We start from the raw sequence: 24550 nt of genomic DNA on the forward strand, positions 1-24550 counted from the left end.
GGTGGTTGTAATGGGGTGGAGGAGGAGAATGCAGGCATTTCCCCGCTAGATGTCTGTGCTGATTTCGCTGATTGCAGGAATAGTGGCCTTCAAGGCATTTAATAAAAAACGATTAAGGAAGAGACAGGACTGTGGCTATATTACTCATCCATTAACCGTCTGCACATGAGATGAGACATCCCTCCCCCTGAAGCAATACAGCAATGGACTACAGTCTTTGCATGGGTGCTCTGCTCTTTGGGTTGTTCAAGAGAATTGCACCTTAAAGATACAGTACAGCTTTTACTATTTTTATGGCTTTATCACAGTTTGTTTGGCCTTTGGTGCAAACTGCTTTGTTATGACAGAATTCTGTATTATGTACACTTTAATGCTTATGCATGAGTATAAATATCACAGGAAATACCAGCTTGGTGGATGCTGCTTGCTCCTTACTTGACTGTTGTTAAACTTCAGGTTAAACCTTTCTGAGTACTTTACAATGAACTTATGACATGTATTACTGAGATGCACAGTCTACAGTAGTAGCTGTGAGAGCCAGTTTAGTTCTGGCCCAAGCACATTCATTGAGATGAGTGGAAGCTGATTTGTCCTAGGCCAAGCATAATCCAACATAATAAAAATTCTTTCAGTAAGTGACTGGCAAGTTGATTTATGGCAATTTCTGACAAATCTGCTCTAGTTTTAGGTGTAATTTATGTAGGCAGACACAAGCTGAAGTTTTTCAAGAGCACACCTGATGTTCCCCATGGAACTTAAAAAGTCCAAGGTGGCAGTAGAGCGCTTGACTCCTGCTGACTTTATAAATTCCCATATTTGCCAGCTGTAACTTTAAAGTTCTCCCCTCTGATTCCTCAGAGGCATAAGTGACCAACTGTTACCAATGAATTTAGTTGGGATCTAGAGAGAAACATGAAAATTAGTCTAGGTAGTTGCATACCTCAGTGAGAACTCAGAAGTGTGTTCTTGCCAGTTAGGGTTTGCCTTTGAGGGGTGTTAACATGATAACTTTCTTTCCCCTGGAGCATGTCCACAGTCACAGGGAGAGGGAAGTTAATAAAAACCCACCTGGTTTTCTTGTGGAAGCGTGACTTAAAAGCAATATTTTTAAAATAGTTAACATAACCACTGCTATTAACGGTCACTATTGTCGTCAGCTGTACATGACCATATTGACTATTTCATGATAGAAGAAAAAATGCTCAATAGATGACAAGTTCTGTTTTGCAAAGGAGGGAAGAAGGAAGGGAAAAGAGACCATTAAAGACCGGCATGCTCCCGATGATAATGCTATACATCACCACAAAATCACTTGCAGGTGTACACAAGTGTTGCCACTCCTCCTAGCCCAATTTTTGTATGCAAGGTCATCCTCCTGGTGCTACCTTAGAAACTGGCCTTATTCTATAGAGGACATTGAATGATAACACTGTGAGTCAGCTGACTGCTGTGTCACAGAGCTGCTGCTTTCTACATTATCGCAACTGCCAGAGCTCTTACTGCTGCAGTTTTCTAGTCGCAGTGCGGCAAAGCAGACGCATAGAACCAGGCACAAAGCAGCATAGATTTTTTTTATTCTTGTCTTTCTCATATGAGGGGAATATTCCTGGTGTTAGCGTAGGAACAGACACAGCCTGGATGTGTTGGCTTCAGCCTGGCAGCATTTTCAGCTGAGCAGGGACTGCTTGGAGCTCTGTACCCAAATTGCCTCTGAGGAAGAACGCCTGGTTTCCCACTTTGCGAACTAAAAGAGGGGGTTTTTTATGCTACGTTAATGTACCTGCAGCAATAGGACAAAGGAGATGGTACTTGTCTCAACTGGTACTTGTCAGTCTGTCCGACTGGGGCCTTTTGCGGGCACTCCATGGCCAAAGCTGTGCCAGCGTCCCAGGGTCATATACATGGGCAATGCAAATTGCTGCAATTTCTTACATCAGTTAGAGCAAAGCTCAAGCAGGAATCTAGACTCTCTGACCTAAATCAGTCCCAGTCCTTCTGGATACAGGGCAGCAGTCGACTAGCAATGACACAACCAGCCATCAAGTGGAGAGTCTCTGGGATTGCAATCTGCATCAGTTGGAGTCTGAGAGAATGAAACCCTTTCGGGTATCCAGTCGCTGCCTGGGAGAACGAAACCCTTTCGGGTATCCAGTCTCTTCTCCTTCTAATACTACAATTACTACAACTACAGCTACTACTACTACTACTTCTGTTTTTCTTGCCTGTAAGAAGCTATTAATTACGGTTGGTCTCTGACTGTACATTTGCGTGGATTAGTCTGCCTGTAACGCAGTCCTTATCTGCTTCTGCTGGAAATCGGGGCATGAAGTCAGCCTGCTTTAACAGTTGTTTCTTTCTGCGTGATGCTATGCAACTAGAATGGGTTATACTGACAACAAAGGAACAAGCACAAAGCACCACTTTCTTTGCTGGACTGTTACAGGAACATAACTCTTCTTCGATATGACACCCTGGTCTCTTCTCTTTGCTGGCTTTTTTTTCTTTTTAATTTAATTCATCTAATCGAAGAGCCTAGCAGACACCGTCGTGAATGTGGCTTTTAATGATTTGGAAAAGACAGCCTGTGGAGACTGCGATTCGAGACAGCAACACATTTAGGTTATTGCCAATTTTAAATACTTGGTTTGTGAAGCACAGCCCTAAGGGACGAGCTCAGTAACTGAGAAAGAGATTGTAGATAAAGAAATAAAAATGACAAGCGTAATGGAGGCTCTGCAAAAGAGATTGTCAGAGAATCAGTTCATGGATGGCAATTTCACCAGTCTGAATCTGAATAATTCATAGATTGAAATTACCCTGCTTTCACCTTTCCATTTAAACCGGCATGATCTGAATCTCTAATAAATTTTCAAGATAAAGTAAAATGCCAATTTGAATCTGAAGAGCTTTTAAAACCAGATGCTACACCCTGAATCTTTCGATACCTTTCACAATTATCCTGTGAGAACCGCACTTCATCACGAAGCACCATTACCAGTGAAAATTACTGTGATTACAATAGCAACAATAGAATACCATCAAATGATCTCTAATCTACCTAATTTACCAAGGCTGACTGTGTGCCCATTGTGTTTCACTACGTCTGGCATTGGATCAATATCACAGAGGAACAAAAATGCCTTAGTGCGTGCTTCCTTTTGGTACCTTTAACTTTGACAGCACAGGAGAAAATCTGCCTACTCTTAAATGTTTTTAAAGCCTATCTATGTGCCTGCTGTAGGACCTGATTGATTCTCCATGATTTTCTTTAGTTTTTGGATTAGTTTTTATAAACTAATTTGTTTATAATGTATACTCATGCACAAAGACTGCAGCAAGCGAGTGCCAGCAGAGAGACCCTGCACTGCTGCTGCAGTCGCAGAACTCTCACAGGGGAAGCCAAAATGAGTTCGGTGCCTTATGTGAATAATTACTCCTGTCTGAGTTAGAAATGCTTTGTAGCATCACCGGTCTTGGTTGTACTACGTGAAAAATGTATGCAAAAGCCATGGTCAAGAAAAGCAATTGCGTGTAATACTAACAAGATTTTTCCCTCTATTCAGCAATTAGCATGTGGTTGTGAGAGACAGGCTGCGACTCCTTCTGTAGATGTGTGTGTGTGTGTATGTGTATGTAGGTACACATGCACATACATAAATGTAATGCTCTGTGAATATGTGCTGATCACTGAAAGTAACAACTTTTTCTGACAAGCCAGGCGCAGTGTTTTGCCACAATCTGCTCAGTTGTAACAAATCCCTGTTTTGAAGGTGTAAATTTCCTATAGGATGATGCATGACTTCTGGAACAGTAAGTACCATTTATGCAGTATGTTGGTGCCTATAGCTATGCTGCAGAATAATATTTTAAGCATAGTTTGAGTGCTTGTAGCATAACTAGAATGTGGAGAAGTGAGAAATGTACAGAAGGCTAAAAACAGGCATTCTTCATGGAGGCGACTGTATCTGCTGTTTGTATGTGTGTGAGTTGCACACTTCAGGCTTGTTTTTCATTTTATAATCAGATTTACTCTGCCTTCAGGGAATATTTTCTAAGGGAGGAAGGTAAGCAATATTTCTTCTTACTTATATGACTGTTTTGTTAAGAGAAATGTATGTTTATAGCACAGTTATATAACACAGCACAATCTCATGACATCTGTTTCACTATTTGTTCACGTTAAAACTGGGCAAGAAAGCATATTTAAAATATAGCCTTTTATTGAATATACACTTGCAGAAATGCTACACAAAAAAAAGAATTTACAGATTGTGTTTGCATTGAGATTTGACTCTTTACTGTTATTAAATAAGAGCCTACTCTACCTAAATAATAATGGTTTTGAAACCTTTCGATTTTAGATATCTTGTCTTATCAAAACACAATTTACTGTACTTCTGAATTTCCTGTATATGAGTGGAGACTGTTCTCTAGAAGTAGAAGAGGCAGAAGGTTTTACTACTTGATCTGTGATAACAAAGGAATTTGAAAGGGCACGATATATGATTATACAAAAAACTCAAATTCTAAATAATTTGGTAATGTGATTTAGCGAACTGCTCTTCTTAGACAACACACTCTCAAGTTGCTACACTACCTGGAAATAATTAGTCCATTCAGTGCTATATTTATATTCTTCATTTTCACATGGTATTCAAAACTTAACAAAGAAAAATCCTTGGGCAGAGCAAAGACTGAAACTTAGGTAAAAGTAGAAAACCTACATTATGTTACTGTGGTAATAAAATCAAGAGATTCAGACTGAACTTTGGGGAAGCGAACTAAGTGTTTTGGTTTAACTATTTTATGATGAGCTTTTTATGGTTTTTTGTCAGAAATATAACATACTGATATAACTACTATACTGCAAGGATCATGCAAACAGCAATGTGAATTGCAAAATACCATACAAATACCTGGTAGCGTTCATGTTGTTATTATTGTTACTGCCACAATCTTCCAGTATCATATGCTGCTTTGAAATCATGATCTGTTAACTAGTTTGACTGCATGGAGTCTTTACAATCCTAATTTTTTTATCAGTGTCATCTGCTGTGACAGTCTTTAGAGAGCAGCTGGCCATGGGGTGCAAGATGTCCTCATTAACAACTGCAGAGCAGAGCTAAGAGAGAGTTTACACACTGTTCGTGGCTTCATGTAAGAGCCTGATCCGAATCGTTCTGTGGATTCATGCTGGAGTCTTCCAACTGTGTGTTTCTGTTACTGAACTTTTAACATGCCACTAGCTTTCTCACACTCCTCCATGCTGGCCTCTCATTCCAAAATATGCAGTGCTTGTCAGGTCTAATGCTGTTTGTCAGTGCAAGCTCCTGCAGTAGTTGCCAGAGTCTGTTAAAACAGTGCACTCAGGAGCTGGGGGTATCTGTGAGACTTAAAAAGTACTCTGAAAAAGTTTGAGAACCTTAGGAACTGAACTCTGTCTTTTGGGCTGGTGCGTGTTTCAAAGGCAGCAGGATTGCAGTCTGCCAGCAGGATACATTGCACATGCAAATGGGAAAACAATCATTAAAACCTTTTCAGACATAGGATCATGAAATGAAAATTAGCAATATTGTCTCACAAAATGTGTTAAAATATAGTCAACTGTATCATCCATGTATTTTTTCATATGGCTGTAGCCAATCGGGTAGCTACAGCTGAAGTGTGTAGGATGTACAATTGTATGCATCAAAATAAATGGGAGACTGTGCAATATCAAACTTCTAATACAAAGCCACTAATTTCAGCAATAGTGATTCAACAGTTTTTACACATCATATCAAAGATTGATTAGTCTGATTTTGTGCTTATGTTTTTCACTGTGTTACACTTGCTTGTCTGAAAATGAATTTGCAATGGCAAAGTAAGGGCAAAGCCACTTCTTTACATGAGTTCCCAATTAAACACAGATATCCACTTGAGTAAAATTCCCTCTATGCCTTTGGTGGACCCTCATCTGCAGCTAGGCAGTGACCATGATGAAGCCACACATGTGAAAAACATACTGGAGCTCATTTTACTACCATTGAATTTAATAACAAGTCTCCCTGCGCCATCAACATAAAAGATGGATTAATTAATTTCCTTCCATTACATTCTTCCTGTGAAAGTTGTTGCTGGTTTTTTAGTTTTTTTGTTTGTTTGTTTGTTTTTTGTTTTTTTTTCCTCTGGATTACTATGGTCATTTGTAGTTGACACAATGTTGAACAGATCTTTTCTGTTCACTAGTACACACAACCTGAGCTAAACATACACTGAAATCAGCATCTCAAGAATAGGTTTATTTGACAATTGAAGGGACCTTCTTTCCTGTAGTTTTGTTGATAATATTTGTGCTCACTCGCTTGTCAATTCTGTATTATCACCTGCTATAAAACACACCAGTTCTGATCGGTAATGGTTGTATCTATTTGGACAAGAGCCCTGAGGATAGGAGGGCCTGTTATGGGTTTTGTTGTTTTTTTCCACTGTACAATTGCTTTGAATTAATTGTAACTGCCTATGGAAATATGATCCCTTAAGAATGTAGAGAAATACATTATTGATGAGTATGTATAAGAATTACTAGATTCCTTTGCATTCTGGCTGCTATGAATTTCACACAATTATTCCCAAACAAAAATGTGAGGAGGAAAGTAAGAACAACATAAATTGAAAGGAAAAAAACATCATTTCCAAACAACCGTTTTGATGCAGAAAATTCAGAGCTAAACAGAAGAAAATCCAAGTGGGTTCATAGATACTATTAAGATACCAAAGTAGCTCACTCCCTCTTTGATGCCATGTGATAACCCCAGGATGTGATAGAGGTAAACAATTTTGCCATGTCAGTTTATATTACATAGATAGGATCAAAACCCACCCTTGGCTTTAAAAGTATTTGAATTGCATTTCACAGCATCAGATCAGTTTCTTGATGGACTATAAACCTACATGTGCTCTGTGCTTTTAGCTGTGTAACATAACCAGAAGTTCTGAAAATCAAATGATTTCCGACTGACCAAAAGGGGGAAATGAAATCCTAAATGGGAATTGCAGCAGAGGCAATGGGTTTTCCAGGTCTCATGCCAGCAGAGATTCTTGCTGTGGGTTTTCCAGATCAGGTTGAACTCCTCATTGTGTTAGAATTTGTTCTAAAAAACACGTAGTTAAAAACGAGTGGGAATTCAAAATATGGCCAAGTTTGTACCTGAAAACATGTGCCTTTTTTTTTCCCTAACTGCATTCAACATTATTTCTGCCACAGGTCTTGTCTCAAAGTTTACTGAGAAACTGTGTCCAAAAGAATATTTTCAGTGCTATACCTCATTCGTAGGTAGTCATGCATATTGAAGCACACGCAATGAGTTGGCACTTGTGGGAAATGCTAAACTGGGAAATGTTGTTGAAATGGAATAAAAATAAATTGACAGACTGTGAGATTTCCACTCTACTGTTCACTTATACTCAACATTTCACAAGGTTGTGCAGAAGTGAACATGTGGTTAAATTATATGCAGTTACATAGTGAAATGCTCAACAGAAAAGCCTTTTCTTCTACTCACCTGTTTGTTTCTTTGCTTCCTATGTTCATTCAAAAACCATCTCCAGAGGGACAATAGCCATAGCAACTGGCCGCTCTTCTGTCCGGCATGTAAGTAAGTGACAGTAAGAAGTTTCACTGAGATAGCAAATGGATGAGATCCCACAACCTCCGCTCCTAAAGGCAATGTCCTGGTTGATGGGGCTAGGGGAGAGGCAGGTACACAGAGGGGCTTTGAGAATGAGAAACTGTCTGTATGCAATATACTTCTGACTCATGTATCAAAGAAGAAGTTGGAAAATGCCATTATTAAGTAATTAAAGAGGAGTAGGAACATCTTCAATTTCTATGTTTTCACAGGCGGCTCTTCTGCAAACTTGTCATATTTATACCTAGCATGAGTATTATGTGGTGAAATTCCAAGTCACCCAAAAAAGTTAACCTGTTAATCAATATTGAGACTGCAGAAAAAGAGTCCATAACCCAATGACTACACTAATGCTTACTCATATACATATACACAGTCCTAGCACAGGTGTTCAGATATAGCTTTAAGGCATTTTAATTTGCATGTAAATGTAGCTACATGCTACTGCACCTGTAATATCTGTAAGGCGACCATATATTTCACATTAGCTTAAGCAGCTACATCCCGTTTAAATTGACCTTTTTGATAATGGCATTTTATGCACAGAAGTAGTGTAAATTGTCACCACTCCTTTTCTAAAAAGGTACTATTTTCTTCAAAGCTTGTCTCTACTAAACCTACAATCTATCTTTTCATGAAGGGCAGTCTCTGGTGAGCTGATGGGCTTGATCTGGTTATGAATTGCTTGCAGTTTCTGGTTTTTATGTTCTGTGTTTGTTTTATTATATTTAGGAGTTGGAATGCATCTTTTCCTCTGCCACAGAACTCGATGCTAGGTAATTACTTAAGGACTCACACTTCATCTTCTGAATGCCCAACAGTATGTGTGACTTGCTGAGCTCTCCCAATAGGATCTGGAGTCCATGGGAGCATGTGCAGGAAAAAAACCTCACGCATAAAAAAACTCCAAAAACTTTCCTGCTTCTGATTGTCTGCCTCAACTTAGACAGTATTTGTGACCTTAATCTCTGGGTCTTTATTTTGTTTTTGTAAATAAGTATCTCCAGACACAATACTCTCACCTTACAGGGCACTATGAAATTTATTTCATTAACAAATGTGAGTCAAATAATGAATAAGTAACTGTTAGGGGGAAAGTAGTGCTCCTATCATTAGTTCTGTGTGTAGTAAATTAGGAGGAGGTTTTTCGAGAAGTAAAGACAAAAAGGCTGAATTGCTGCTCATTGAGAATTTTTCTTGAGCACAGAGCTCATGCTCTTTAAGATCAATCTGTTTGGCATATATATATATATATATACACATAACTTGGGTGAATTTTGATCACTAGCTAATACACAGAGGTTATAAAATTGACTAGCTGAAAGAATTTTAAGTTTCAGTGGTACTTTGTGGATGTTAGAGGCAAAAAATAAAATATAGCTGTCAAGGGGCATCACAGGCATGCGAAAAAGATGTGATACCAAACCATAATTTTTTGGGCGTTATTTATAAAGCATTAAAATGCTGTCTTTATTTAGTACTGAAAAATTCCCTACGTGCTGTTTTGAATTTGGAGAGATCCTTTCATCTTCAACTACAGCAGTAGCAGTAGAGACTCTTGTCAGGTACATATTTCTATACAGGTAAGTTTATATTATTTGTAGGTAAGTAGTCTACTTTCTTCCACAATTTCTGTGCATTCATAAAAACACAGTGGAAAATATTTGCGTTAGTATATATTTAGCCACAATACCCATCAAGAAAAAGCAATTTTATTGGCAAAGCAGTGTATGAAGCGAAAAAAAAAGGTCTATACTTTGCAGTTGATTTTTGTCTGAAGGAAGAATGTTCAATAAATGTTTGGGAAAACAATGTGCCATTTTGAGATATTCAGAGAAGATAATTTTCAGAAAACACATAAAAAATAAAGGTATAAACTACAGCTGAAAGATTCACATCATGAGGGCAACCCATTTTTTGAACAACCTTATTGTAAGTCTCTTACCTACTTTTATAAAAAATTAATTGATGATTGCATTTAAAAGAGAGTGTGACTCCCGTTCTCTCCAGGAAAAATAACTGTGATTTCAGGCTCTGATTAGGTGTTAGAAAAATTAAAGATTTTAGTAGTAGTAGTAGTAGTAGTAATAATAATAATTATAAACAACAACCTAGCCAATCATTCATGCAGCATTCATAGATTTACATGTAGCAGAAAGTAATCTAGTTCATGTGCAAGTTTTGAACAGCTTTCTAGTTGCCAGCACCAGTTTTTAAAACTTCTTGTGTCTTCTACAAGGATTTAAGAACTTTTCAGGCCCAGGTTGGAATGACTTCTAGAAATGAGGTAGCCAGTATTCTGTATATTTATCTGCGGTCACTTAAGTACAGTGCAAACATCCTTCATGCTCATGTAAAAACTTATCACATAAACAGGGAAGTTTCTGGATTTTCATTTAAACAACTCACAGTAAGTTGCTCATTTTCATTACCCACCAACATAACACTGAATTTTAAGGGACAGATTTCAAACAGGAAAATCTAGAAAGTAAACTAATGTTTATTTATGAATATCAGAAGAGGGAAACTTATTGCTTTAGACAGACATACAATTTACATCATAAGAATCTGTGGATATTCCTATTATGTGCATTTGGTTTTCTAATTATTGTAACTGTAAAGGTCGGACTGGTTTGTTTGTTTGTTTTTTTTTAAAAAAAGTGATCATGAATTGCGTCAGGGCCGTGAGATTATTTAAATTCCTTCACAATCCAGGTTGAGTCAATATTGCTGTATCTGCATGAGAAAACTATTTAAATGAGTGAGCTGAAGTTAGATGAAGGCACATGGTGGCTTTTGCTAACTAGGAATGTAATTGTCATTGAGTTAGTTATTTTAGAGGTGCCTGTCAGCAGTTTTCTTAATTGTATATTTACTGTTTTCCTCTATCTTTAAAGATCTATTGGCACTTGCAAAGTAGTTTTATTTAATATTCTTCCTTATTCCCAAACAGGTTTATTCAGTTTTCTGATAATTAATCTGTATAAACACTAGAGAGAGTATTGAAACTGTACTTAATAGCTTCCCAAATATTAAATTTTCCTGCTGGATTAAAATGTAGTCCATTGGGAAAACTTAATTCAAAAATCAACACATCCAAATGGCAGAGGCAGAAATTCATATTAGTCTGACACAAAGATAAATCAGAAATCACAAGTAAGTGCCTCTTTTCCATGATATTTCCAGTTTTGATGACCGCAAGAGCCCTTGCTTTCCACTACCTGACCTCCACTGAGCACTGATCACACCCAACATGCTGAAGTTTCTTCCCATATTGTAGTTGCATTTTCATTGTGCACAGACTTCAGAAACACACAATAACCTGGCACTTACAGTTCCTTTCCTTTGTTTCTCCTCCTTGGATATTGAATATTTACAATTGATAGTAAAACTTTACCAAGTCCCACCTGCTATTTGGGTATAATTGGGATGGGCAGACCAAACTTCACAGGGGAAAAACACATTCCTTTGTTCAGCAAACAAGGCACAATGTCCTCCCAAGAGCTATATATGAGGAGAAATAACAATTCCTTGTCAGAAACCTGCCTTTCTAAACCAGTCCATAACACTATTAAAAAACTCATTTATACTCTGCAAGCAGAAGTGAAAAAGTAAAGTTCAAAAAAAAGTGACAATTGGCAGCCACCTCATAGCATCATGGCTAGTACCTTGTACTGAGTTGACTGAGAGTCAACTGAGAGTCAACTGAGAGTCAACTTCAGGTGTAAAGAAATCAAAATTGCTCTCTTAATGATGTGAGCTCCTTTTATTCTTAAAAGCTTACTAGGGCATTCAGGATTGTAGATTCGGTTAGCTGTTGGTGGCAAAAGCTACTGAATACAGTAGCTACTAACTGCAAATAGGAAGAAAAAAACCATTTTCATACAAAGGTGAATTAAAGTGAACTGAGAACTGAGTTATGTTTTGATATATTTTCATAACATTTGTTGGGTAAGTACTGACTATAAGCTAACAGCTACACATACTGTAGTTGATAATCCAGTTTCTTCCATAGTAAATCTTTTGCAAGTGGGCTTACAGAGACACAGATTATAAATAATTCAGGATAAAAATATATTTATGATTATATACGTATGTGCACACATACACTTGAAAATTAGAATATTTAACACTTCTTTATGCATATGCAATCATTTAATTTTATTTTCAATGGTATTCTGTCACTTATTTATATTTTGACTACTATTTTGGGAATAGGGAAATACTACTATTTTGCCTTTGCAACATTTTGTTTTTCTTTCTGCTGCTTGGCTTTCCTGATGAGAGAATATAGATTAGGTTTTAAATAACTGTAATTTTTCAGATGGCATAGTGGTATACCACAGATCTGAATTTCAAGAGCCACTGTAGTGTTGAGTGAATCATATTTGTTAGCTATTAATAGTGAGGCTATAACAGGCATCAGAAGCTGCACAAGAAAACCTTAAGTCCTTTCATGTTGGGTCTCTAGACTAAAACCCTGACCGCAATCTCAGCAAATTCTTTCTGTGTTAGTGGAAATTAGCTTCAAAATATTTTCCTTGTTTCCTTTGGGCACTCTTCCTGAATTTGAAGTTATTCTTCTAACTCACATATGTTTGATTTATGTTTGTTTCTTTCTTTCTGATACTGAGATTCCATCTTACCCTGGTGATCATGAGGGTTTCTTTCTTTTTCCTAGTACTGATTTAGACTAACAGCGAATAGTCATCCGAGGGAGCCAAATGTGGCTAAACTGGCATAAATAAATAGGCGGACTTTACTTTCCAGCTGTCTCATTGTTGTCCACATGATGATAATACTACTGTCTACAACTTTAAAGAAAATGAGGCAAAATAAAAGTAGTAGAAAGATACACTAGAAACCCCAAGAAGAATAAAATGTGACAAATTGCATCTTTACATTAAAAAGAATTGACTTCCAACCACTGAAGTACAAGTGATACCTATTTATCAAGTTAAGTTGTTTTCATGCTGCAAAACACAAACTTAATTACAGAGGCCATTTACATATGGATGGTACTTGTTTAAGCACTATTTTTAACACTGTATGCATAAATAAGATTTAATTTCAACTTTGGGGGTTTTTTTATCCCATGCTTTCAGAAAATAGGCAAACATAATGATGGAAACAATCTCCTGGATGATCAAAATGCAGTCCTTTACCTACTCAGGGAACTATGCTTGTGACATTTTCCATGAACTTAACAATTTACATCATTAAATTGCTTGAGCTGTTATTTTTTTTGTCCCTACCACTTGTATTAAAAAACAACTCTAGAACCTCACCACTTTTATGGTCAGAAATCTTCTAGATTCCAGACTAAATTTATTCATGGCCAAATTACACCCATTTGTTCTTGTGCCAACATTGTCTGCTAGAATAAATAGTTCTTTTCCTTGCCTACTGTTTACCACTCTATTGTGTTTTTAGAGAATAATTATTTCCTGTATCAGCTTTTGTTTCTACTAGACTAAACAAGGAAAAACTTTTCAGCCTGGCTCTTAAAATGGCTCCTCTTTGGTAATCTCTATAGCTCTTCAACTGTTTCACCTTTCACAAATGTGATAAAAAAAATCTGTGTGAGATCTCTTAGGTGCTTTAAGCAATGGAAGAGATTTTTTCCTTTTCTCTGCTAAGAAATAGTTTAATTGTTTCATACTTGGATGGCATTTGCTTTTTCATGGTTCTATCCCACTGGTAACTAACAACCTTGCAGTCCGTTAATATGCATACCCTGATCTATCTCCTGTGTTATTTACAACTGATATTCTCCTAGTTTACAGCAGATTTTTAATTAATCCTCGAGCGCGTGTCTCCACTGCCAACACTATGCGCTTAAAAGTGATTTTAGTGATATGTATTTTTAATGTGCTTTTTCCAAGGCTGACACATGTTTTGGACAAATAGATGCCAAAGATAATAGAAAAATAAAAAGGAATAATGTAAGGAGTTACTCAGCACACTGACAGCACCAAGCATGACATATTAGGGAGAAGTTTTCACAAGTGCTTCAGTGTAATATGATAGAACATAAAGGTTTGAGTGTGGTACATTGCACACAATACTTTAGGAAATTCTCTTTTGGCCTTGTATACTCACAGTTACTTAAATATTGCATTTCAAAACAATTAGGATTATTACATCAATACGGTAAAAAAGCTTTGCTACTGACCAGTTGTAAAGGTTCCATTTAAGGGCCATACATTTTGGAATGGACCATATAACTCTTAAGTTTTAAAAGACATGGACATTCTCACAAGCATGCTGATGATTTTGGACTGCAAGGTCAAACAGCTAGGAATTTGAAAACTTTGAATCTTTAAGAAAATAATTGACATTTCCTCATTTTGATGTGGAAGCCAGCAATTTATAAAATAACTTCAGCTTTACAAGTATAGATAGCAGAAGACTAGTGAATTCCCACACTCAGTATCTTTGCCCTTTAGTCGAAAGATAAACTAGATTTTTGAAGGATTTTTTAGAGGGAGAAAGATTATTTTAAAATCATGTGATAGATTTTTTTTTTTTTATTTTGCATAACGGTGCTGGATTGAGAAAATGTATTCATAAGAGTTATCTGCAAGGGCATACAGCTTTAGAAAACTCTTGAAAAACCTTTTTTGTCAGTTTAAAATTTGATGGGAATCTGCTTATTGGGAAGGGAATCTGTATCTGCTCAGGATTATTTTATTAAGTTATTAAAAGGTAGTTTTACTTAATGTGCCCTTCTTGGCTATTGCTATATAATACTTCTTTGATGTTGAAATGGTAAGTGAACATATTAGCTTTTTGGTGCAGTAATGTTTAATATGTTGTATTTTGTTTAGGGCATCCCTGTGCTGTTGATAGCTGTGCGTGAACGACTGGTATATAAAGCTGGGAAGCTCTGAACATCTTTCAGTGGTAATATAATGACTTTCACCAAAGGAGGAAGAAGTCTTGATATATTTTTATTCTGTTAACCTGAGTTTGGAAGGTGTTGATTTCGTAAATCACAAGGTCCATCAGCAATTTTGTTGATGACATCAAGCTGTGTGGCGCAGTCAACATGCTGGAGGGAAGGGATGCCATCCAGAGGGACCTTGACAGGCCTGAGAGGTGGGCCCATGAGAACCTCAAGAAGTTCAACAAGGCCAAGTGCAGGGTTCTGTAGTCCTGCACCTGGACTGGGGCAATCCGAAGCATAAATACAGGCTGGACAGAGAATGGATTGAGAGCAGCTCTGACAAGAAGGACTTGGGGTTTGTGATGGATGAGAGGCTAGGTATGAGCCAGCAATGTGCACTTACAGCACAGAAAGCCAAGTGTATCCTAGGCCACATCTAAAGTAGCGTGGACAGCAGGCTGAGGAAGGTGATTCTGACCCTCTACTCTGCTCTGGTGAGACTCCACCTGGAGTACTGCATCTAGGTCTGGGGTCCTTGGCACAGGAAGACCTGTTGGAGTGAGTTCAGAGGAGGGCCACCAAGATGATTAGAAGGATGGATCACCTCTCCTATGAGGAAAGGCAGAGGGAGTTGGGATTGTTCAGCCTGGAAAAGAGAAGGCTTCGGGGTGAACTAATGATGGCCTTCCACTACATGAAGGGAGCCTATAAGAAAGATGGGAGAGAGACTATTTATAAGAGCAGGTAGCGACAGAACAAGGGGGAATTACTTCAAACTCAGCGAAAGTAGGCTTATATTAGGTATTAGGAAGAAATTCTTTCCTGTGAGGGTAGTGAGGCACTGGAACTGGTTGTCCAGAGAAGCTGTGGATGCCCCATCCCTGTAAGAGTTCAAGGCAAGGTTGAATGAGTCTTCGAACAATTTGGTCTAGCAAAAGGTACCTCTGCCCATGGTAGGGGGGTTAGAACTAGATGATCTTCAAGGACCCTTCCAAACCAAAGCATTGTATGATTCTAGGATGTGATTTAAGTAAATCTGTCATATGCAAGTAGTGGCTTCAAAAAGTAAATTAGTTACTATGTCTGTCAGAAGACTTTATTTTTCTTTACTCATAACTCACTGTATTTTTAGAAATATTTGAGACCTGTCCAGGCATCAGAAACTTGCAGGCATTTACTGCAGCAGGTTGCAACCAAATGATCATTCTGACTTGACAAGATAGGTTTTAAAGCAGTTCTTTTCCTTAGTATGCCTCTTTCTTTTTTGCTAGCTGTAGTTAGTATTTGTCAAATTAGGACAAAGGTTTGTCATTAGTCTTTTTTCTTTAGACAATGATACACTTACTCTGTTGATAAGGGAAAGGGATTTGAAAAGTGCCTGACAAAGAGAAACGTCACAGAAAGTAAAACATGTAGTATATGGTAATATTATCCTACTGATTTTAATCTGATAGCGGTGTTAGGCTAATTAAGAAAGAATTAAACTACACATGACAGATACCGGTCACATTGTTTAATATACTGCTGGAGAATACACAGAACCATAGGGGCGATGAAAGCGTTGCAAGAGCATACACAGAAGAGAAATAAAATACAATTGCTGCATGCAAGTATAGTGGGTTTTGCAAGTAAACATGGTATGCTTGTTTGACAGGAGGTTCTTTAGACAAGTATAATTTTGTCATTAATACAGATTCTATATAGAAAAATATTTGTTAAGTGATTTTAAATGGTTTGGGGGGTGGGGGGGACAGTGAAGAGCAGGGAATAACCCTTCAGCAGTTATTTACATGGGAAATGTTTGTATTATTCTCTTAATAGAGAATAATAGTTTTTCCTCTTCTGCAGTACCTTCTGGTGCCATTTTAAAATTAAAATAAATTATATTTCTCCAAGACGGAAAAATTTATGTTTCTCTGAGAAGCTGACCTCATCAATAAGTTCATAGAAAACATTTTTTGGTTGTTTGGCACCTATATGCAGAAGCATCCAGAAAATATTATCTATGTAAAACAGAGGGTTTTCTCCTCAATTATTTTCTCTCTTTTTCTTGTATTGGCTTCGTTTCCATTAGATTTCTTGGAGCTCTGATTCAGAGCAAAATAGATTTGCTGTTTCCTGAAAGAAGATTTATTAGCGTGGAGACGGTATGGTAAGATCAGTGAGATAATCTGTTTTAAGAGAAGAGGGTTAAGGTGGATATACAAGAGAAGGGTATGATAATTTTCAATTTCACATTGTAAGGAGTGCCATGTTGATTTCAGAGCAAAAGTGGAAAAAAATCCACTCTGGGAATTAGGGGCTGTGCATCAGCATGGAAGCTGCTGTGCATATCGGCTAATGCAGGGACATGGCAGCTGATGGGACAGACAGACCCTTGTGCCTTGCTCCTGCACTGACTTCTTCCCCTTCAGTTTGAGATGGGGGTCATTTAAAATAATACAGTCTACGATATAGGACCTTTGGCAACTTGTTCCTTCTTCAAAGTAGTTTAATACTGAGGCAACTCTATAGCTGGGGAGGATTTTTCTGTCTTTCGTGTAACTCCTTAAAATCAGGTGTTTCAGGGCATATCTTATGTACATTACTAGAGTGTTGTATACAATTCATTTTTGTGGTTTAGGAGAAGGCAGTATGTGTATTGTGCACAGCACATGTAAGTGACTATTGAAATGATACTGCAAGTCACAAATATACTCCCAATTTCATTACCCGCACATTACCCCACATTTCCCACCCGCACATTTCATACAGAGAACTATAATAAGCAGGGCTGGTTTAGGAGGCTCTTTGGGATTTTAGCACAGCAAGTAGTCCCTAATGGAGCTGGGAAGTGAAGGAAACTGTACCAGCTGGGAGCCAAATAGCAGTAATGCAGAACCTATGGGGAGATGATGCAGCTCATGAAGGTTTATAATACCATAGGTTACTGTAATTATTAAAGAAGCAGGAAACAAATAATAAACTCCCCCCTTATAAGCACTTTATATAAGAGAGATGCAAAATGGTAGAGTTGAAAGGGAGATAAGGCTGTTCACAATCTGCACTCAAGCTGGATGTGGGTTACTCCCTTTCAGGTGTGTGGTCTAAGCTTCAGGTGATGGGAGCGGTTCCATGTTTTTTGAAGTTTTACTTTTTCTTCTTTTTTTCATCTTCCTCCTGGCATATCGCTCTGCTTTCCCATGAGTGGTGTCACTAGCAAGAAAATAACCAGATGTCTCAGCCGGGCTGTTTCCATTTTTCTACCGCAGTATGTACCATGTACCGCATGTATGTACCGCAGTCACCATGCTTGCTTTCTGCAGGTTTTCCTCTCTGCCTGAGCCTCACCTGAATAGTCTGTTCATTTTAAAAACACCATCAAAAACAAGAGAGAAGAAAAAACTTACCCTCACAAATCTCTTGCAAGTTCACCTCCAAATTTGAATCTGGTCTTTCTTTTTTCCAATCCTGTGACTTTATTTTCAAATTTGTTGAGCCTTTGCAGGCTTTGTGTCACTTGCAGAGTCCTTGAAAGTGGATTACCATAAATTAAGAATAGACTCTTAGAGGCTTTGAGAGTGACCATCCAGATTGAAAGTCCTTTTAACAAACTTACTCAGTTTAATGATAAAAAACTAATTTTCCAAACCACTCTGCCTTTAATAACAACACACAAAAAAATGAGGTACCCTGACAAAATGAAAGTAGCAAATCAACTTAGTACTGAAAAGTATAAAATGTTAATGAAAAGGGTACTTTTTAAGTAATATGTATGAGTGCTATACACATGAATATTGAATATATATTCCCTTAAAATAATCTAGTAAGGAAATAAAATATCCATTTGCATTTTTCTTTTGCTCATACGTTTATTAAGATAATATATGTATCTTTTTATATGCTGAGCCATTGCTTTGTCTCTGTCTCAGCCTGTCCAAGGTGTATGAATATTGACTAATGTACAACCCATAGTGTATTATTGCTTACTTGAAGCATGACCTTGTTTTTTTTCTTAATTATATTTTTCCTTTGTAGGAAAGCAAGTTTACTCATTCTGAATCGTGCCAAACCGCATAATTTGGAAAGGAATATTGTGGCTCTACTTGGAAAGTACTAATTGGGCTTCAGCCATCACTGGGAAAGCTGTATAGTCTTTTATTATTTTAACTGGCCAAATGCCCTTTGTTACCACATTAACAGTCTCCCTATGGTGCCTGTAACTTTGATATTATTTTCACTTGCATGCTAAATTTGACCAGATGAAAGACACGAACCCTCCAATTTTGAAATAAAAAAATAGCATGTTTTGTTAATCCTGTATTTCAGAGGGAAAGTCTGCAAAAATGATAACCTTTGTCTGTTGGCCAAAGTTTTTGTTCAGTAAACCCATCCTGCCAGCTGTTCCCATTGGCAAGAGGAAAGATAATATTTTGGTATGTTTAATTTCTCCATTTTAGAGCACAAGTTTTGCTTGTGCCATTGTTTAAATCATGCATGTTAACATTGGTCTGGCAAACAATAATGCACTTTATAAAAAGACCTCAGTTTGAATGGTATCACTGCAATGTTGCAATAAAGCTGGTTTAGACTATTACATACAGCTTAAGTCACTTACTGCCTGTGGACTATTGCAGGTGCTCTGGACTGTGCTGCTGAAGAAGTGCTTTCAAAGTCCTAAGGAAGACACTGAAGTAGATATATAGGCACATTTTAATGCGATGTCACCGGGAGCTAAAGATGCATAATACCTCAAAAAACTGGGCTCTCACCTATGTGCTTTTGGTCCTCATCTCACAAGGCAGATTTGACAAGGATCAGCTTGGTAACTGAGGTCCAGTCCCTAGCAAACAAGCAGAGACACCCAGACAGGAACACTGGCATTTCTAGGAGACAAAAAGTGGTCACCTAAGGCACTAGGCTGAGACAGATACACTTGCTACTCTGAGAATACCTGAATGAGCACATGCACAGGGAATGTTCTCTCTCCAGATCCGTCTTTGATTTCAAGTCTTAATTTCTGCTGAAACATAAATGGTGTTCTCATAATGTTTAAGAACATCTTTCTTAGTTTACAGGTAACTTGAAGCCTGAGTGGTTACAGGCATATTGGATCTCACACCTTGGCAGAGGATTATTTCTGCTTATGTTCTGAGACAGCTCAGCACTAAAGATGTCCAAGGGGGGGAAAAAAAATCCTGATCCTGCAACAATTCATTTGGATCCCTTGAAGGTTTCAAGGATTTCTTAAAGTCCTCAATGAGCATGACAAGCAAATTGATTGGAATAAAAGTAGGTCTCAAGTCTTTGCCTGTCTAGACATAAAGCCTCTTTCACTAAAATGGAGCATGAGGGAAGACAAGAGAGTCTCTTAAAACAAGAATTTCATTCATTTGTGCATTACTGTAATTATACTACTGTCTTAAATGCTATGAGATTGATGGTGCTTGTGACATTCCCAGAATGTTTCAAAAGGGGGACAGTACAACCTTGCACTGTCTGAAAAAGAACTGAGCCCTCCTGTCTATGAAAGCTGTCTTAGGCAATTCAGTGAATGTTGTAATGGCTCCTTTATAGCCTTTTACTTGTATTTGAGAGTGTAGGGCACATTCCAAGGAAAATAAGGATAGTTCCTGCATCTTGCTTGATTACTTACTGCTATTGTAACAGCTTGATGTAAAAGCTGATAACAAAATAGATGGCGCATTTTGCTAGCAAGGCCTAGCCCAACAACAACACTAATGATAAAGTAATTATACCTGGGATGCAAGTTGTCATTTAAATACATTTCCCCTGATATCTGCACTATGTGAATTTAGAAAAAAAGTACTTTTTCAAGTTTTAATTTCCTCCAGAAGCATATAATCATTCAGTGCCTTTTCCTCTCCTTCAGGTTAGCTCTCATCACCACAGATACAGCTACAAGTACTTATCTGATGTTTTCTTGCCTGCTGAACTGCCACAGTCTTTCAGGGTACATTTCAGGTAAGGTAAATCTGTCAATCAAGTTCAGAAGCACTAGGGAAAAATGTTTTAAAATTACAAATACATTTTGGTAGCACTCTCACACATCACTTCCCCAAATTTGGCTTTTTGCAGTTAGCATGCCTCATGCAACAGCCTGCCCGGTCCCCATATGCCTCTGTGTTATTATTAATGCATACTGCAGTTTCACAAAGGTGTTCTGGATGGAACTTGTCCCAGAGAGCTTGGTCAGAGGGAAACTGTAAACCCCAGCCTCTCTGGAAGGCCAGAATTCCTATGCTCCTGTTCCAAAACACTGCAGTGGCTGGCCCAGCACTCCATGGAACAGAATCCCATGCAGGACAAACAGGACAGCTGCTGGGGCATCACCAGGCAACGCGCCAGGCTCTGCCTTGCAGGTTAAGTTACTGACACTTGCCAGCTGCTCTTTGTGAGGGAGAACTCAAACACCTTCCTCTTACCTTAGAAACACAGATATTGTAAATCATGCAATTATGCCAATAAGTAAAGGTAGCGCATTGAGAGAAAATGCAACATCTTCCATTTTTAAACTTTGTTCAGAACAACTTCAAAATCATATACTGTCACATCATCTCAAATGAAAGGAAAAATAATTGGGGAAAAAAACCATCCACAGCCATAGCATTTGAAGTAGGCCATGAAAGCCATCTGACCTGTCATTTGAGTCTTTCAGTATCAAAGAGCTATGTTAACAATAACTGTAATGAAATTAGACTTGTTATGCATGCATGAGCAATAAAAAAAATCCAAGAAATCTACTATGGTAGTAATCAAGATTAAGAAAAAGAAAACCTCCCTTTCCTGCAGGCCTTTATTCAAAGGGGGTTTCCTAGAATCTACACAACACAGCAATGAAGTGAGGCCACAAAGCTGTAGGACCTGCAGCTTTTGTTTTCATGGATAGTTTTCAGTACAAAACTCAGTCCCCTCTGTCTTGGGTCTGAAGAAACCTAAAGCTTCTCGGAATGTAAGCTAGGAAGGGAGGAGTTTTTTCTGGTACCAGCACCTATGAATGAACATTGTAAAGCCCGGTTGTCAACCCCCTCTTTAGTGAAATGTTGATAGATTTATTCACAGTTAAACTCAAATGTTTTTGAAAGTGATTGTCTTCATAAAATTATCTCAGCCAACAGCAAAGACAGGACTGAGCTGCTGTCCTGTGACTTTCCATCTCACTTACCTGCAGAGGTTCTTCCACCTGATAAGCTTCAGTGACAGGATGCTCTCATGAGATTCATAATTTGCTTCAGTGTAACCAGACCTTAGACCCATGGCAATTTTGCAGTCCCCCTAAGAAATTCATCTTTTAATTACCATTCTCAGTTTATCCCAGAATTTGAAACTTCTGTATGAATTCCTCAGCCATATTTAGTAATCTTGTTAATCTCAACCCCTCTCTTTCTGTCTCTTACAACTTCTGCTAGCAAAAATTCTCGCAGTGCTCTTTTCCAACAAGGACAGAAACCTTCTGTTCTCTTTTTCCCATACACTGAAGAAAATATCCCTGACTGTACATGTTTCTTCTACATTTCTTCACGGTGAAATCCCTGAGACTTAAATAACTCAGTTCCAGTTGTCCACCTAAATTTTCCTTCACTATAATTTCCAGGTCAAATAACTGCATCAAGGAATTTAAACTTTATAATTCATAGGAAATGCTTGGCTTTGAAATAAAATAAGTTTTTTTTTTTTTTTTTTTTGTTTTTTTTTTTTTTATTTTCAGCGACTGAAGCAGAATTGTATTCATTTAGCAGATATCATAACTTGAAGTTAACCAGTAATTTTTTTCAGGACATACATCCAGAGAAAAATTTCGTGTTGTAATACAATTCCCTAATGAACCATAGTTAACATACTAGTTGCTTTCAGTATAACCTTGAAAAAAATACAAAAGGCAATTCATGATTATATGAAAGAGTATGTAAACATGCAAATGTTTTCTGTTGTTACAGGTTCTAAGGAATAACTTCTGTAAGCAGTTATCTATAGCACATCTAAATTAAATAGCCCTGTTAGAAGGAAAACATTTTGTATTCACTTAGTCATTAAACTAGAATCAAGAACAGTTGCTAAAATAATGGATCCTGATTATTCATTACTATTAGGCTTGACTTGTAGGAATAGATACCTGATAGGAATTGTACCAGAACTATAGCTGCTAATGAATAATTAAAGGCCAGGGAGCAGATGCAAAGGGGAAGTAGAACAACAATACCTAATTTCTTTTTTTTTCTGGGGACACTTTTGTGGCTCTTCTACCTTCTCTTCCACTGAGTTTTGCTGTCATATCTCTACAGTATAATGGACTGAACTAGGATTGGATTTGGAATTTTTTCTCATTTTATGGAAAGCTCTCTTTCTTAAACTGTGACAAAAAAAACTTGACAAATTTTATGAACTAAGAGTAATAACAACATCAAAAAGTCAATAGAAATATTTTATTTGGGTGATTTTTAAAGTGTTTCAACTGTAGTTATGTCTTATAACTAAAAGCCATTTTACAGAAAATCAAAATCTTCAATTTGAAGTGTCAAAATCCTGTTTCATAAAGCCTAATTTTTCAGGGCTTGAAATCTGATTTGACCTATTTCTGACAACACTTTGGCTTAGACAACTAGCAGCATTTTTGTATGAAACCCATTTTGTCAGAAACCTCCAAGCTAACTTTGCTGTCCATGATAGTCTGTACAAATATCACAGGAAACTTCTGGTATACACAATGGCTTAAACAGCTAGAACCAGAATAACACACAGACACGTATCTAACTGATCCCCAGCTGACTAGGAAATCTGTGCCCCATATGCTGTTTAAAAAGGGAGGTCTTAAAATTTAATTAGACAGGAGAAAGAAACCGAGCTTGTTTGGTTTGGATTCTTTTAAATCGTCACTCAATTTTTTTTTCTTTCACTTGATATACCTATTCAAATCCCATATAGTCATCTCATCCACAAATTGCTCCTGCTTACAAGGTTTGTCATGTACTACCTAAATTCACTGAGAATTTTTTCTTTATTGGCATCCCAAGAATTCAGGTCACAGAGAAACCAACTTGAGAACCCAGGAGATGAGTAAACACATTATGGACACACATGGTTACCTGCATGGGAAATTAGCATGCAGTCTTTTATACCACCAAATCAGTGTCTTTCAGTCATATCTGTCTGCAGACTCCTAGTTTGCTTTTTCTTCCCAGTGTAGGGCACAGCTTTATGTAGCAAGTTGAAGCTCCTTGACTCTTCATAGGTAAAGTTCCACAGATCTCTTACAAACAGCTCACAGACCTCCAGGATCAATGGTGAAAGCAACACCAGGACCAGTGCTACAAATTTGTTCCCACACAGAAACTCTTTACTGTGCACAGAGGCTGTGAAGTACCTTTACACTGCTTTCAAAACCCCCATCTGTTTCTAGTTCAGCTACTTTCTAATTACAAACATAGACCTATGTTTCCGAGAGACTGGTCCAAGAGACAATGGGAAATCTATAGATTATTATTAGAAAGCTTATCTGGTGCCACAGTCCTGTGTTTTCTGGTTCCAATTACAGGAATTTTATCCAACAACTTTGAGAAAATTTTTTTCCTGCTCAGTTAAGAATTGTGCTGATGGTACAAAATGGAAATGTTGCTACATTTCTTGGGCATAATGAAGTGCTCATGGCACTAGCAGAGACTTCAACTTTATACATAAGCCTTATTAAGACTTAGTTGCCTTTTAGGGTGGTAGGAAAGCAAGGATAGAGCCTGACGTCCTCTGCCAGAGCAGCTTTATCAGGCCCTACAGTGGCAGTTCAGGGGATTACCAGCCAAAGCTGTCTGCCTTCAGCAGGGCAGGATGCCAGCCCTCAGCTGCTATCATTGCTCTCCTGACTGCAGAACGTGTACAAACACAGTTGAGTCTCCTTATAACATCTGCACATAAAAAGCAAGAGAAAAAAATTCAGTCCTTGGAAAAGACTATCTCCTTGATTGTGGCACAGACAGTTAGCTGTCCTCTAGGAAATCTA

At 37.7% G+C, this 24550-nt stretch overlaps 1 long non-coding RNA gene across 1 annotated transcript; it reads left to right on the forward strand.

The window, feature by feature from the left end:
- The first annotated feature begins 1503 nt into the window (after window positions 1–1503).
- Window positions 1504–19137, forward strand: LOC114002391. The gene is made up of 2 exons (XR_003545840.2): window positions 1504–17809; window positions 18577–19137. It is a non-coding gene; the product is annotated as an uncharacterized LOC114002391 (long non-coding RNA).
- The last annotated feature ends 5413 nt before the right edge of the window (window positions 19138–24550 follow it).

The sequence above is a fragment of the Pipra filicauda genome, unplaced genomic scaffold, assembly GCF_003945595.2.
Source record: "Pipra filicauda isolate LSUMZ 115617 unplaced genomic scaffold, ASM394559v2 scaffold49_size4853605_pilon, whole genome shotgun sequence".
Taxonomy (NCBI): domain Eukaryota; kingdom Metazoa; phylum Chordata; class Aves; order Passeriformes; family Pipridae; genus Pipra; species Pipra filicauda.